General features: G+C 31.6%; 1 long non-coding RNA gene across 1 annotated transcript; it reads left to right on the forward strand.

Moving 5' to 3' along the window:
• The first annotated feature begins 251 nt into the window (after nucleotides 1-251).
• Nucleotides 252-817, forward strand: LOC127083021 (uncharacterized). Its single transcript, XR_007788286.1, has 2 exons — nucleotides 252-412; nucleotides 548-817. It is a non-coding gene; the product is annotated as an uncharacterized LOC127083021 (long non-coding RNA).
• The last annotated feature ends 13,945 nt before the right edge of the window (nucleotides 818-14,762 follow it).

The following is a 14,762-nucleotide window of genomic DNA, read 5'->3' on the forward strand; positions in this document are numbered from 1 at the left end:
AGAGATATTAGAATCAACAAAATTTGATGTATTTGATTTTTTTTATTGTATTTGGTTTAATATATGAACGAAATACAATAACTTTTGTTGACTCAATTAACTTTTAAAAAAGGATAGGAGAAATTATATTTTGTTAAAATTGAATGAATTTATTATTATTATTTACCAAATTAATGCATTAATTTATCATTAAAAATTAAAATTAAGAAAAATGAAATAATAAACTATTTCTTTTTGACTGAAAGAAACTATTAAGATTTATTTCCATAACTATTCTCATTTGTCTCAATAAATAGTCCCTAGGTGTTTGATGATTTTCATTGAAGACTGAAAACTGAAAACATGGCAATCCGTATCAATCGTATGTATCTTTTCATTGTAGTTGTGTGCATCGTTTCCGTTCTGACTCAAGGTATCCTTAAATTTACATGTTATTTTTCTACGTTAATTTAATTTAAATTTTGATGTAAAATAATTGATCGTATAATTGTATCTCCATCAAAGTATATAAACAATAACTCTGGTATTAATTTTTATATATTTGTAGGCACATATAAAGTGATTGGAACAAAAGAAAGATTAAATGACGCTCCTTCGCCACAAGACTGTGAGAAACGACCTGATTTGTGTCCAGATCATCCTCAAGAGTGTATTAAGAGTTGTGCACAAAAGGGTATCACTTTCGGTAGCGCTTGTGAAGGAGCCCTATGTTGCTGCGGAATATAACATATATGTCTTTGTACAAATTTATGTACACATACTATCGTATGGCTGCTATCAAATGAAAAAATAAATACATAAATTTCAGTTTATAAAATGCATCGTCCAACCACAAGTTTAAAATTATTCATTTTGTTTCTCCATCAAAAGAAGACATCCAATTATAAGGTGTTCATTGATGTGAGTTAACCTGCAAATTTATTGATTCAAATTGAACAAACTCATAAATTATTTAACTCGCTTATTTACGGGTATGTCCAACTCAATTCACAATAATCAGTACTAATCACAATTTTTCCAAAAAAATATATCTATTTAACATCAACACTATTACTACTGGACCATGAACTTAAATAATTCTAAGATTAAATATTGTATCTGATTTCATTTTATATCATTTTCACGTTATATATTTTATTAAAATAAGGTGTTTTGTGAAATTGTCTACTAATATTAAGTGGATGAATTTTATGGACATTATATAATGTGTTTCATACAAGTTGAGTGTTACAAATGAGTGTAATTTTATCGAATCGTGTTATTATTTTTTTATAATTGAAAAAAAATATTTTTTATTTGAAACTCAACTCACAAACTCAACCTAACCCAACTCATAAATGAACAGATCGATTTTATTTGGTTTGATTTTTAAAATTTGGGTTGGACTATGAACTTTACTCACTAAAGTTTCAACGGATTGGATAATGGATTATAACAAACAAAGTTCAATACAACCCGTATTCATCGCTATCCAACACTAATGAAGGTTGACTAAGTTGGTAAGGAGAATCACATACTAAGAGGTTGTGAGTTTAACCTCTACAAGCAATGTAAAATATCATTGGTGAGTAATATGTAACTCATCACTAGGATGTGTTTTTGATATTTGAGGTAGTACATTGTTTTATGATTGAAATGATCAGAAAAATTCGATTAATCTTTAAAAATGGTGGTTTTGATTTTGCGCATCTCGATAAATGATGCCCACTAACCAAAAAGAGGAGTTTCTAAGTGTTTCATAGAAATGAAGTGCAAATAAAACTTAATCGGAGTGTAGAAAAGCAACAAAATTTGGCACAAGGCCTAAAATGCACCAAGGAGGTTAACTGACGTAAGTCCATTCGATTGACACCTTAAGAAAATTAATTGGAAGAGCTTGACGCACAGATTTTCAAATCGAATCCAAGCTAAATGCATGCTGCAAGCTAATCAAATCCCATAATTGATGATGAACATTCAAAATCAAGAAAGACCCGATTAATCAATTCATTGGGGCCGTTAACCAATCGATTGGCGCACTCAATTTTGAATAATTTCGATTTGATTTTCAATGAGAACAACCCTCATTGATTTCTTACCAAAAATTCTCTATCTAAATGTCAGAAGATGCATTATAAATATGTATGCACTCTCACTATTTCTTGCACCTAAAGATTAATCTCTTCTAGCATTCTTCTTATGTGAGTTCTCTTTCCATAAGCTTCATCATGGCCTCCTCAAGCCAAAAACCTAGAGAAGCACGAGGAAGGTTTGTGTTCACTGCTGGATTGATAAATAGAAAGAAATAAGAGAAAATTATGATCCTAGGGAAGAAGGTGATTCAACCTTAGTACATGGATTCAAGCCTCTTAAAAAGTCATAAACCATATCATCAAACATGTCATACCTATAAGAAAAGGTCCTGAATAAATCTTTTAGAAAATAAGTGGGGAAACATTTGATCAACATCAAGTTCTTTTTCAAACTCATTCAAAGCGCTTCAAAAATATTTTTCTCAAATAAACCGGATGAAAAAGGATTAATTGGGTGTATGCCTCTTTCTTCCCCGATTATTTGGATACTAGTTGTAGAGATTGCTTTCTCAACACTCGTCTTCCGAACTAAAATATGATAATCAACCAAATTTAATCTATTCTTTCATAGATGAAAGAAGATTAATTGGTCATAGGCCTCTTTCTTCTCATAGTGTTTAGATACTAGCTGTAGAGCTCGCTTTTTGAATACTCGTCTTATGTTAAGGAACTATGACTCAATTCGCCTAACATTTTTCACAAAAAATTTGGATGAAAAAGGATTAATTGAGCGTAGGCCTCTTTCTTCCCCGAGTATTTGGATATTGGCTTATGTCTTGAAGTCATGAAGTTATGCTAGATGATTTAGGAACTATCAGAAAATTTATGGGGAAGTTTTTGTTCCTGCCAATTGATTGACACTTTACACAATCAATTGGGTCAGTGAAAAATGTGCCTTAAACATAGGTCTTTTCTTTCCTTTTAAAACAAACCCAATGACTGTTTTTAGGCCACCCAATCGATTGGATCATTAATTTTGACCACAAAAGAAGACATCCAATTATAAGGTGTTCATTGATGTGAGTTAACCTGCAAATTTATTGATTCAAATTGAACAAACTCATAATATATTTAAACTCGGTTATTTACGGGTATGTCCAACTCAATTCACAATAATCAGTACTAATCACAATTTTTCCAAAAAAAATATATCTATTTAACATCAACACTATTACTACTATACCATGAACTTAAATATTTCTAAGATTAAATATTGTATCTGATTTCATTTTCAATCATTTTCACGTTATATATTTTATTAAAATAAGGTGTTTTGTGAAATTGTCTACTAATATTAAGTGGATGAATTTTATGGACATTATATAATGTGTTTCATACAAGTTGAGTGTTACAAATGAGTGTAATTTTATCGAATTGTGTTATTATTTTTTTATAATTGAAAAAAAATATTTTTTATTTGAAACTCAACTCACAAACTCAACCTAACCCAACTCATAAATGAACAAATCGATTTTGTTTGGTTTGATTTTGAAATTTTGGGTTGGACGATGAACTTGACTCACTAAAGTTTGAACGGATTGGATAATGGATTAGAACAAACAAAGTTCAATCCAACCCGTATTCATCGCAATCCAACACTAATGAAGGTTGACTCAGTTGGTAAGGAGAATCACATACTAAGAGGTTGTGAGTTTAACCTCTACAATCAATGTAAAATATCATTGGTGAGTAATATGTAACTCATCACTAGGATGTGTTTTTGATATTTGGGGTAGTACATTGTTTTATGATTGAAATGATCAGAAAAATTCGATTAATCTTTAAAAATGGTGGTTTTGACTTTGCGCATCTCGATAAATGATGTCCACTAACCAAAACGAGGAGTTTCTATGTGTTTCGAAGAAATGAAGTGCAAATAAAACTTAATCGGAGTGTAGAAAAGCAACAATATTTGGCACAAGGCCTAAAATGCACCAAGGAGGTTAACTGACGTAAGTCCATTCGATTGACTCCTTAATAAAATTAATTGGAAGAGCTTGATGCACATATTTTAAAATCGAATCCAAGCTAAATGCATGCTGCAAGCTAATCAAATCCCATAATTGATGATGAACATTCAAAATCAAGAAAGACTCGATTAATCAATTCATTAGAGATGTTAACCAATCGATTGGTGCACTCAATTTTGAATAATTTTGATTTGATTTTCAATGAGAACAACCCTCATTGATTTCTTACCAAAAATACACTATCTAAATGTCAGAAGACGCATTATAAATATGTATGCACTCTCACTATTTCTTGCACCTCAAGATTAATCTCTTCTAGCATTCTTCTTATGTGAGTTCTCTTTCCATAAGCTTCATCATGGCCTCCTCAAGCCAAAAACCTAGAGAAGCACGAGGAAGGTTTGTGTTCACTGCTGGATTGATAAATAGAAAGAAATAAGAGAAAATTATTATCCTAGGGAAGAAGGTGATTGAACCTTAGTACATGGATTCCAGCCTCTTAAAAAGTCATAAACCATATCATCAAACATGTCATACCTATAAGAAAAGGTCCCAAATAAATCTTTTAGAAAATAAGTGGCGAAACATTTGATCAATATCAAGTTCTTTTTCAAACTCATTCAAAGCGCTTCAAAAATATTTTTCTCAAATAAACCGGATGAAAAAGGATTAATTGGGCGTATGCCTCTTTCTTCCCCGATTATTTGGATACTAGTTGTAGAGATTGCTTTTTCAACACTTGTCTTCCGAACTAAAATATGATAATCAGCCAAATTTTATCTATTCTTTCATAGATGAAAGAAGATTATTTGGTCATAGGCCTCTTTCTTCTCATAGTGTTTGGATACTAGCTGTAGAGCTCGGTTTTTGAATACTCGTCTTATGTTAAGGAACTATGACTCAATTTGCCTAACATTTTTCACAAAAAATTTGGATGAAAAAGGATTAATTGAGCGTAGGCCTCTTTCTTCCCCGAGTATTTGGATATTGGCTTATGTATTGAAGTCATGAAGTCAAGCTAGATGATTAGGAACTGTCAGAAAATTTATGGGGAAATTTTTGTTCCTGCCAATTGATTGACACTTCGCCCAATCGATTGGGTCAGTGAAAAATGTACCTTAAACATAGGTCTTTTCTTTCCTTTTAAAACAAACCCAATGACTGTTTTTAGGCCACCCAATCGATTGGATTATTAATTGTGACCACAAAAGAAGACATCCAATTATAAGGTGTTCATTGATGTGAGTTAACCTGCAAATTTATTGATTCAAATTGAACAAACTCATAAATTATTTAAACTCGCTTATTTACGGGTATGTCCAACTCAATTCACAATAACCAGTACTAATCACAATTTTTCCAAAAAAATATATCTATTTAACATCAACACTATTACTACTAGACCATGAACTTAAATATATCTAAGATTAATTATTGTATCTGATTTCATTTTATATCATTTTTACATTATATATTTTATTAAAATAAGGTGTTTTGTGAAATTGTCTACTAATATTAAGTGGATGAATTTTATGGACATTATATAATGTGTTTCATACAAGTTGAGTGTTACAAATGAGTGTAATTTTATCGAATTGTGTTATTATTTTTTTATAATTGAAAAAAAATATTTTTTATTTGAAACTCAACTCACAAACTCAACCTAACCCAACTCATAAATGAACAGATCGATTTTGTTTGGTTTGATTTTGAAATTTTGGGTTGGACGATGAACTTTACTCACTAAAGTTTGAACGGATTGGATAATGGATTAGAACAAACAAAGTTCAATCCAACCCGTATTCATCGTTATCCAACACTAATGAAGGTTGACTCAGTTGGTAAGGAGAATCACATACTAAGAGGTTGTGAGTTTAACCTCTACAATCAATGTAAAATATCATTGGTGAGTAATATGTAACTCATCACTAGGATGTGTTTTTGATATTTGAGGTAGTACATTGTTTTATGATTGAAATGATCAGAAAAATTCGATTAATCTTTAAAAATGGTGGTTTTGATTTTGCGCATCTCGATAAATGATGTCCACTAACCAAAAAGAGGAGTTTCTAAGTGTTTCGTAGAAATGAAGTGCAAATAAAACTTAATCGGAGTGTAGAAAAGCAACAATATTTGGCGCAAGGCCTAAAATGCACAAAGAAGGTTAACTGACGTAAGTCCATTCGATTGACACCTTAAGAAAATTAATTGGAAGAGCTTGACGCACATATTTTCAAATCGAATCCAAGCTAAACGCATGTTGCAAGCTAATCAAATCCCATAATTGATGATGAACATTCAAAATCAAGAAAGACACGATTAATCAATTCATTGGGGCCGTTAACCAATCGAATGGCGCACTCAATTTTGAATAATTTTGATTTGATTTTCAATGAGAACAACCCTCATTGATTTCTTACTAAAAATACACTATCTAAATGTCAGAAGACGCATTATAAATATGTATGCACTCTCACTATTTCTGGCACCTCAAGATTAATCTCTTCTAGCATTCTTCTTATGTGAGTTCTCTTTCCATAAGCTTCATCATGGCCTCCTCAAGCCAAAAACCTAGAGAAGCACGAGGAAGGTTTGTGTTCACTGCTGGATTGATAAATAGAAAGAAATAAGAGAAAGATATTATCATAGGGAAGAAGGTGATTGAACCTTAGTACATTGATTCAAGCCTCTTAAAAAGTCATCAACCATATCATCAAACATGTCATACCTATAAGAAAAGGTCCCAAATAAATCTTTTAGAAAATAAGTGGGGAAACATTTGATCAACATCAAGTTCTTTTTCAAACTCATTCAAAGCGCTTCAAAATTATTTTTCTCAAATAAACCGGATGAAAAAGGATTAATTGGGCGTATGCCTCTTTCTTCCCTGATGATTTGGATACTAGTTGTAAGGATTGCTTTTTCAACACTCGTCTTGCGAAATAAAATATGATAATCAACCAAATTTATTCTATTCTTTCATAGATGAAAGAAGATTAATTGGTCATAGGCCTCTTTCTTCTCATAGTGTTTAAATACTAGCTGTAGAGCTCGCTTTTTGAATACTCGTCTTATGTTAAGGAACTATGACTCAATTCGCCTAACATTTTTCACAAAAAATTTGGATGAAAAAGGATTAATTGAGCGTAGGCCTCTTTCTTCCCCGAGTATTTGGATATTGGCTTATGTATTGAAGTCATGAAGTTATGCTAGATGATTTAGGAACTATCAGAAAATTTATGGGGAAGTTTTTGTTCCTGCCAATTGATTGACACTTTACCCAATCCATTGGGTCAGTGAAAAATGTGCCTTAAACATAGGTCTTTTCTTTCCTTTTAAAACAAACCCAATGACTGTTTTTAGGCCACCCAATCGATTGGATCATTAATTTTGACCACAAAAGAAGACATCCAATTATAAGGTGTTCATTGATGTGAGTTAACCTGCAAATTTATTGATTCAAATTGAACAAACTCATAAATTATTTAAACTCGGTTATTTACGGGTATGTCCAACTCAATTCACAATAATCAGTACTAATCACAATTTTTCCAAAAAAAATATATCTATTTAACATCAACACTATTACTACTATACCATGAACTTAAATATTTCTAAGATTAAATATTGTATCTGATTTCATTTTCAATCATTTTCACGTTATATATTTTATTAAAATAAGGTGTTTTGTGAAATTGTCTACTAATATTAAGTGGATGAATTTTATGGACATTATATAATGTGTTTCATACAAGTTGAGTGTTACAAATGAGTGTAATTTTATCGAATTGTGTTATTATTTTTTTATAATTGAAAAAAAAAAAATTTTATTTGAAACTCAACTCTCAAACTCAACCTAACCCAACTCATAAATGAACAAATCGATTTTGTTTGGTTTGATTTTGAAATTTTGGGTTGGACGTCGAACTTGACTCACTAAAGTTTGAACGGATTGGATAATGGATTAGAACAAACAAAGTTCAATCCAACCCGTATTCATCGCTATCCAACACTAATGAAGGTTGACTCAGTTGGTAAGGAGAATCACATACTAAGAGGTTGTGAGTTTAACCTCTACAATCAATGTAAAATATCATTGGTGAGTAATATGTAACTCATCACTAGGATGTGTTTTTGATATTTGGGGTAGTACATTGTTTTATGATTGAAATGATCAGAAAAATTCGATTAATCTTTAAAAATGGTGGTTTTGACTTTGCGCATCTCGATAAATGATGTCCACTAACCAAAACGAGGAGTTTCTATGTGTTTCGAAGAAATGAAGTGCAAATAAAACTTAATCGGAGTGTAGAAAAGCAACAAAATTTGGCACAAGGCCTAAAATGCACCAAGGAGGTTAACTGACGTAAGTCCATTTGATTGACTTCTTAATAAAATTAATTGGAAGAGCTTGATGCACATATTTTAAAATCGAATCCAAGCTAAATGCATGCTGCAAGCTAATCAAATCCCATAATTGATGATGAACATTCAAAATCAAGAAAGACTCGATTAATCAATTCATTAGAGATGTTAACCAATCGATTGGCGCACTCAATTTTGAATAATTTTGATTTGATTTTCAATGAGAACAACCCTCATTGATTTCTTACCAAAAATACACTATCTAAATGTTAGAAGACGCATTATAAATATGTATGCACTCTCACTATTTCTTGCACCTCAAGATTAATCTCTTCTAGCATTCTTCTTATGTGAGTTCTCTTTCCATAAGCTTCATCATGGCCTCCTCAAGCCAAAAACCTAGAGAAGCACGAGGAAGGTTTGTGTTCACTGCTGGATTGATAAATAGAAAGAAAAAGAGAAAATTATTATCCTAGGGAAGAAGGTGATTGAACCTTAGTACATGGATTCCAGCCTCTTAAAAAGTCATAAACCATATCATCAAACATGTCATACCTATAAGAAAAGGTCCCAAATAAATCTTTTAGAAAATAAGTGGCGAAACATTTGATCAATATCAAGTTCTTTTTCAAACTCATTCAAAGCGCTTCAAAAATATTTTTCTCAAATAAACCGGATGAAAAAGGATTAATTGGGCGTATGCCTCTTTCTTCCCCGATTATTTGGATACTAGTTGTAGAGATTGCTTTTTCAACACTCGTCTTCCGAACTAAAATATGATAATCAGCCAAATTTTATCTATTCTTTCATAGATGAAAGAAGATTAATTGGTCATAGGCCTCTTTCTTCTCATAGTGTTTGGATACTAGCTGTAGAGCTCGCTTTTTGAATACTCGTCTTATGTTAAGGAACTATGACTCAATTTGCCTAACATTTTTCACAAAAAATTTGGATGAAAAAGGATTAATTGAGCGTAGGCCTCTTTCTTCCCCGAGTATTTGGATATTGGCTTATGTATTGAAGTCATGAAGTCAAGCTAGATGATTAGGAACTGTCAGAAAATTTATGGGGAAATTTTTGTTCCTGCCAATTGATTGACACTTCGCCCAATCGATTGGGTCAGTGAAAAATGTACCTTAAACATAGGTCTTTTCTTTCCTTTTAAAACAAACCCAATGACTGTTTTTAGGCCACCCAATCGATTGGATTATTAATTGTGACCACAAAAGAAGACATCCAATTATAAGGTGTTCATTGATGTGAGTTAACCTGCAAATTTATTGATTCAAATTGAACAAACTCATAAATTATTTAAACTCGCTTATTTACGGGTATGTCCAACTCAATTCACAATAACCAGTACTAATCACAATTTTTCCAAAAAAATATATCTATTTAACATCAACACTATTACTACTAGACCATGAACTTAAATAATTCTAAGATTAATTATTGTATCTGATTTCATTTTATATCATTTTTACATTATATATTTTATTAAAATAAGGTGTTTTGTGAAATTGTCTACTAATATTAAGTGGATGAATTTTATGGACATTATATAATGTGTTTCATACAAGTTGAGTGTTACAAATGAGTGTAATTTTATCGAATTGTGTTATTTTTTTTTATAATTGAAAAAAAATATTTTTTATTTGAAACTCAACTCACAAACTCAACCTAACCCAACTCATAAATGAACAGATCGATTTTGTTTGGTTTGATTTTGAAATTTTGGGTTGGACGATGAACTTTACTCACTAAAGTTTGAACGGATTGGATAATGGATTAGAACAAACAAAGTTCAATCCAACCCGTATTCATCGCTATCCAACACTAATGAAGGTTGACTCAGTTGGTAAGGAGAATCACATACTAAGAGGTTGTGAGTTTAACCTCTACAATCAATGTAAAATATCATTGGTGAGTAATATGTAACTCATCACTAGGATGTGTTTTTGATATTTGAGGTAGTACATTGTTTTATGATTGAAATGATCAGAAAAATTCGATTAATCTTTAAAAATGGTGGTTTTGATTTTGCGCATCTCGATAAATGATGTCCACTAACCAAAAAGAGGAGTTTCTAAGTGTTTCGTAGAAATGAAGTGCAAATAAAACTTAATCGGAGTGTAGAAAAGCAACAATATTTGGCGCAAGGCCTAAAATGCACAAAGAAGGTTAACTGACGTAAGTCCATTCGATTGACACCTTAAGAAAATTAATTGGAAGAGCTTGACGCACAGATTTTCAAATCGAATCCAAGCTAAACGCATGCTGCAAGCTAATCAAATCCCATAATTGATGATGAACATTCAAAATCAAGGAAGACCCGATTAATCAATTCATTGGGGCCGTTAACCAAATGAATGGCGCACTCAATTTTGAATAATTTCGATTTGATTTTCAATGAGAACAACCCTCATTGATTTCTTACCAAAAATACACTATCTAAATGTCAGAAGACGCATTATAAATATGTATGCACTCTCACTATTTCTGGCACCTCAAGATTAATCTCTTCTAGCATTCTTCTTATGTGAGTTCTCTTTCCATAAGCTTCATCATGGCCTCCTCAAGCCAAAAACCTAGAGAAGCACGAGGAAGGTTTGTGTTCACTTCTGTATTGATAAATAGAAAGAAATAAGAGAAAGTTATTATCATAGGGAAGAAGGTGATTGAACCTTAGTACATTGATTCAAGCCTCTTAAAAAGTCATCAACCATATCATCAAACATGTCATACCTATAAGAAAAGGTCCCAAATAAATCTTTTAGAAAATAAGTGGGGAAACATTTGAACAACATCAAGTTCTTTTTCAAACTCATTCAAAGCGCTTCGAAAATATTTTTCTCAAATAAACCGGATGAAAAAGGATTAATTGGGCGTATGCCTCTTTCTTCCCCAATTATTTGGATACTAGTTGTAAGGATTGCTTTTTCAACACTCGTCTTGCGAAATAAAATATGATAATCAACCAAATTTATTCTATTCATTCATAGATGAAAGAAGATTAATTGGTCATAGGCCTCTTTCTTCTCATAGTGTTTGGATACTAGTTGTAGAGCTCGCTTTTTGAATACTCGTCTTATGTTAAGGAACTATGACTCAATTCGCCTAACATTTTTCACAAAAAATTTGGATGAAAAAGGATTAATTGAGCGTAGGCCTCTTTCTTCCCCGAGTATTTGGATATTGGCTTATGTATTGAAGTCATGAAGTCATGCTAGATGATTTAGGAACTGTCAGAAAATTTATGGGGAAATTTTTGTTCCTGCCAATTGATTGACACTTCACCCAATCGATTGGGTCAGTGAAAAATGTGCCTTAAACATAGGTCTTTTCTTTCCTTTTAAAACAAACCCAATGACTGTTTTTAGGCCACCCAATCGATTGGATTATTAATTGTGACCACAAAAGAAGACATCCAATTATAAGGTGTTCATTGATGTGAGTTAACCTGCAAATTTATTGATTCAAATTGAACAAACTCATAAATTATTTAAACTCGCTTATTTACGGGTATGTCCAACTCAATTCACAATAATCAGTACTAATCACAATTTTTCCAAAAAATATATCTATTTAACATCAACACTATTACTACTAGACCATGAACTTAAATAATTCTAAGATTAATTATTGTATCTGATTTCATTTTATATCATTTTCACGTTATATATTTTATTAAAATAAGGTGTTTTGTGAAATTGTCTACTAATATTAAGTGGATGAATTTTATGGACATTATATAATGTGTTTCATACAAGTTGAGTGTTACAAATGAGTGTAATTTTATCGAATTGTGTTATTATTTTTTTATAATTGAAAAAAAATATTTTTTATTTGAAACTCAACTCACAAACTCAACCTAACCCAACTCATAAATGAACAGATCGATTTTTTTTGGTTTGATTTTGAAATTTTGGGTTGGACGATGAACTTTACTCACTAAAGTTTGAACGGATTGGATAATGGATTAGAACAAACAAAGTTCAATCCAACCCGTATTCATCGCTATCCAACACTAATGAAGGTTGACTCAGTTGGTAAGGAGAATCACATACTAAGAGGTTGTGAGTTTAACCTCTACAATCAATGTAAAATATCATTGGTGAGTAATATGTAACTCATCACTAGGATGTGTTTTTGATATTTGAGGTAGTACATTGTTTTATGATTGAAATGATCAGAAAAATTCGATTAATCTTTAAAAATGGTGGTTTTGATTTTGCGCATCTCGATAAATGATGTCCACTAACCAAAAAGAGGAGTTTCTAAGTGTTTCATAGAAATGAAGTGCAAATAAAACTTAATCGGAGTGTAGAAAAGCAACAAAATTTAGCACAAGGCCTAAAATGCACAAAGGAGGTTAACTGACGTAAGTCCATTCGATTGACACCTTAAGAAAATTAATTGGAAGAGCTTGACGCACAGATTTTCAAATCGAATCCAAGCTAAATGCATGCTGCAAGCTAATCAAATCCCATAATTGATGATGAACATTCAAAATCAAGAAAGACCCGATTAATCAATTCATTGGGGCCGTTAACCAAATGAATGGCGCACTCAATTTTGAATAATTTCGATTTGATTTTCAATGAGAACAACCCTCATTGATTTCTTACCAAAAATACACTATCTAAATGTCAGAAGACGCATTATAAATATGTATGCACTCTCACTATTTCTGGCACCTCAAGATTAATCTCTTCTAGCATTCTTCTTATGTGAGTTCTCTTTCCATAAGCTTCATCATGGCCTCCTCAAGCCAAAAACCTAGAGAAGCACGAGGAAGGTTTGTGTTCACTGCTGGATTGATAAATAGAAAGAAATAAGAGAAAATTATTATCCTAGGGAAGAAGGTGATTGAACCTTAGTACATGGATTCAAGCCTCTTAAAAAGTCATAAACCATATCATCAAACATGTCATACCTATAAGAAAAGGTCCCAAATAAATCTTTTAGAAAATAAGTGGGGAAACATTTGATCAACATCAAGTTCTTTTTCAAACTCATTCAAAGCGCTTCAAAAATATTTTTCTCAAATAAACCGGATGAAAAAGGATTAATTGGGCGTATGCCTCTTTCTTCCCCGATTATTTGGATACTAGTTGTAAGATTGCTTTTTCAACACTCGTCTTCCGAAATAAAATATGATAATCAACCAAATTTATTCTATTCTTTCATAGATGAAAGAAGATTAATTGGTCATAGGCCTCTTTCTTCTCATAGTGTTTGGATACTAGCTGTAGAGCTCGCTTTTTGAATACTCGTCTTATGTTAAGGAACTATGACTCAATTCGCCTAACATTTTTCACAAAAAATTTGGATGAAAAAGGATTAATTGAGCGTAGGCCTCTTTCTTCCCCGAGTATTTGGATATTGGCTTATGTATTGAAGTCATGAAGTCATGCTAGATGATTTAGGAACTGTCAGAAAATTTATGGGGAAATTTTTGTTCCTGCCAATTGATTGACACTTCACCCAATCGATTGGGTCAGTGAAAAATGTGCCTTAAACATAGGTCTTTTCTTTCCTTTTAAAACAAACCCAATGACTGTTTTTAGGCCACCCAATCGATTGGATTATTAATTGTGACCACAAAAGAAGACATCCAATTATAAGGTGTTCATTGATGTGAGTTAACCTGCAAATTTATTGATTCAAATTGAACAAACTCATAAATTATTTAAACTCGCTTATTTACGGGTATGTCCAACTCAATTCACAATAATCAGTACTAATCACAATTTTTCCAAAAAAATATATCTATTTAACATCAACACTATTACTACTAGACCATGAACTTAAATAATTCTAAGATTAATTATTGTATCTGATTTCATTTTATATCATTTTCACGTTATATATTTTATTAAAATAAGGTGTTTTGTGAAATTGTCTACTAATATTAAGTGGATGAATTTTATGGACATTATATAATGTGTTTCATACAAGTTGAGTGTTACAAATGAGTGTAATTTTATCGAATTGTGTTATTTTTTTTTATAATTGAAAAAAAATATTTTTTATTTGAAACTCAACTCACAAACTCAACCTAACCCAACTCATAAATGAACAGATCGATTTTGTTTGGTTTGATTTTGAAATTTTGGGTTGGACGATGAACTTTACTCACTAAAGTTTGAACGGATTGGATAATGGATTAGAACAAACAAAGTTCAATCCAACCCGTATTCATCGCTATCCAACACTAATGAAGGTTGACTCAGTTGGTAAGGAGAATCACATACTAAGAGGTTGTGAGTTTAACCTCTACAATCAATGTAAAATATCATTGGTGAGTAATATGTAACTCATCACTAGGATGTGTTTTTGATATTTGAGGTAG

The sequence above is a fragment of the Lathyrus oleraceus genome, chromosome 5 (assembly GCF_024323335.1).
Source record: "Lathyrus oleraceus cultivar Zhongwan6 chromosome 5, CAAS_Psat_ZW6_1.0, whole genome shotgun sequence".
NCBI lineage: Eukaryota > Viridiplantae > Streptophyta > Magnoliopsida > Fabales > Fabaceae > Lathyrus > Lathyrus oleraceus.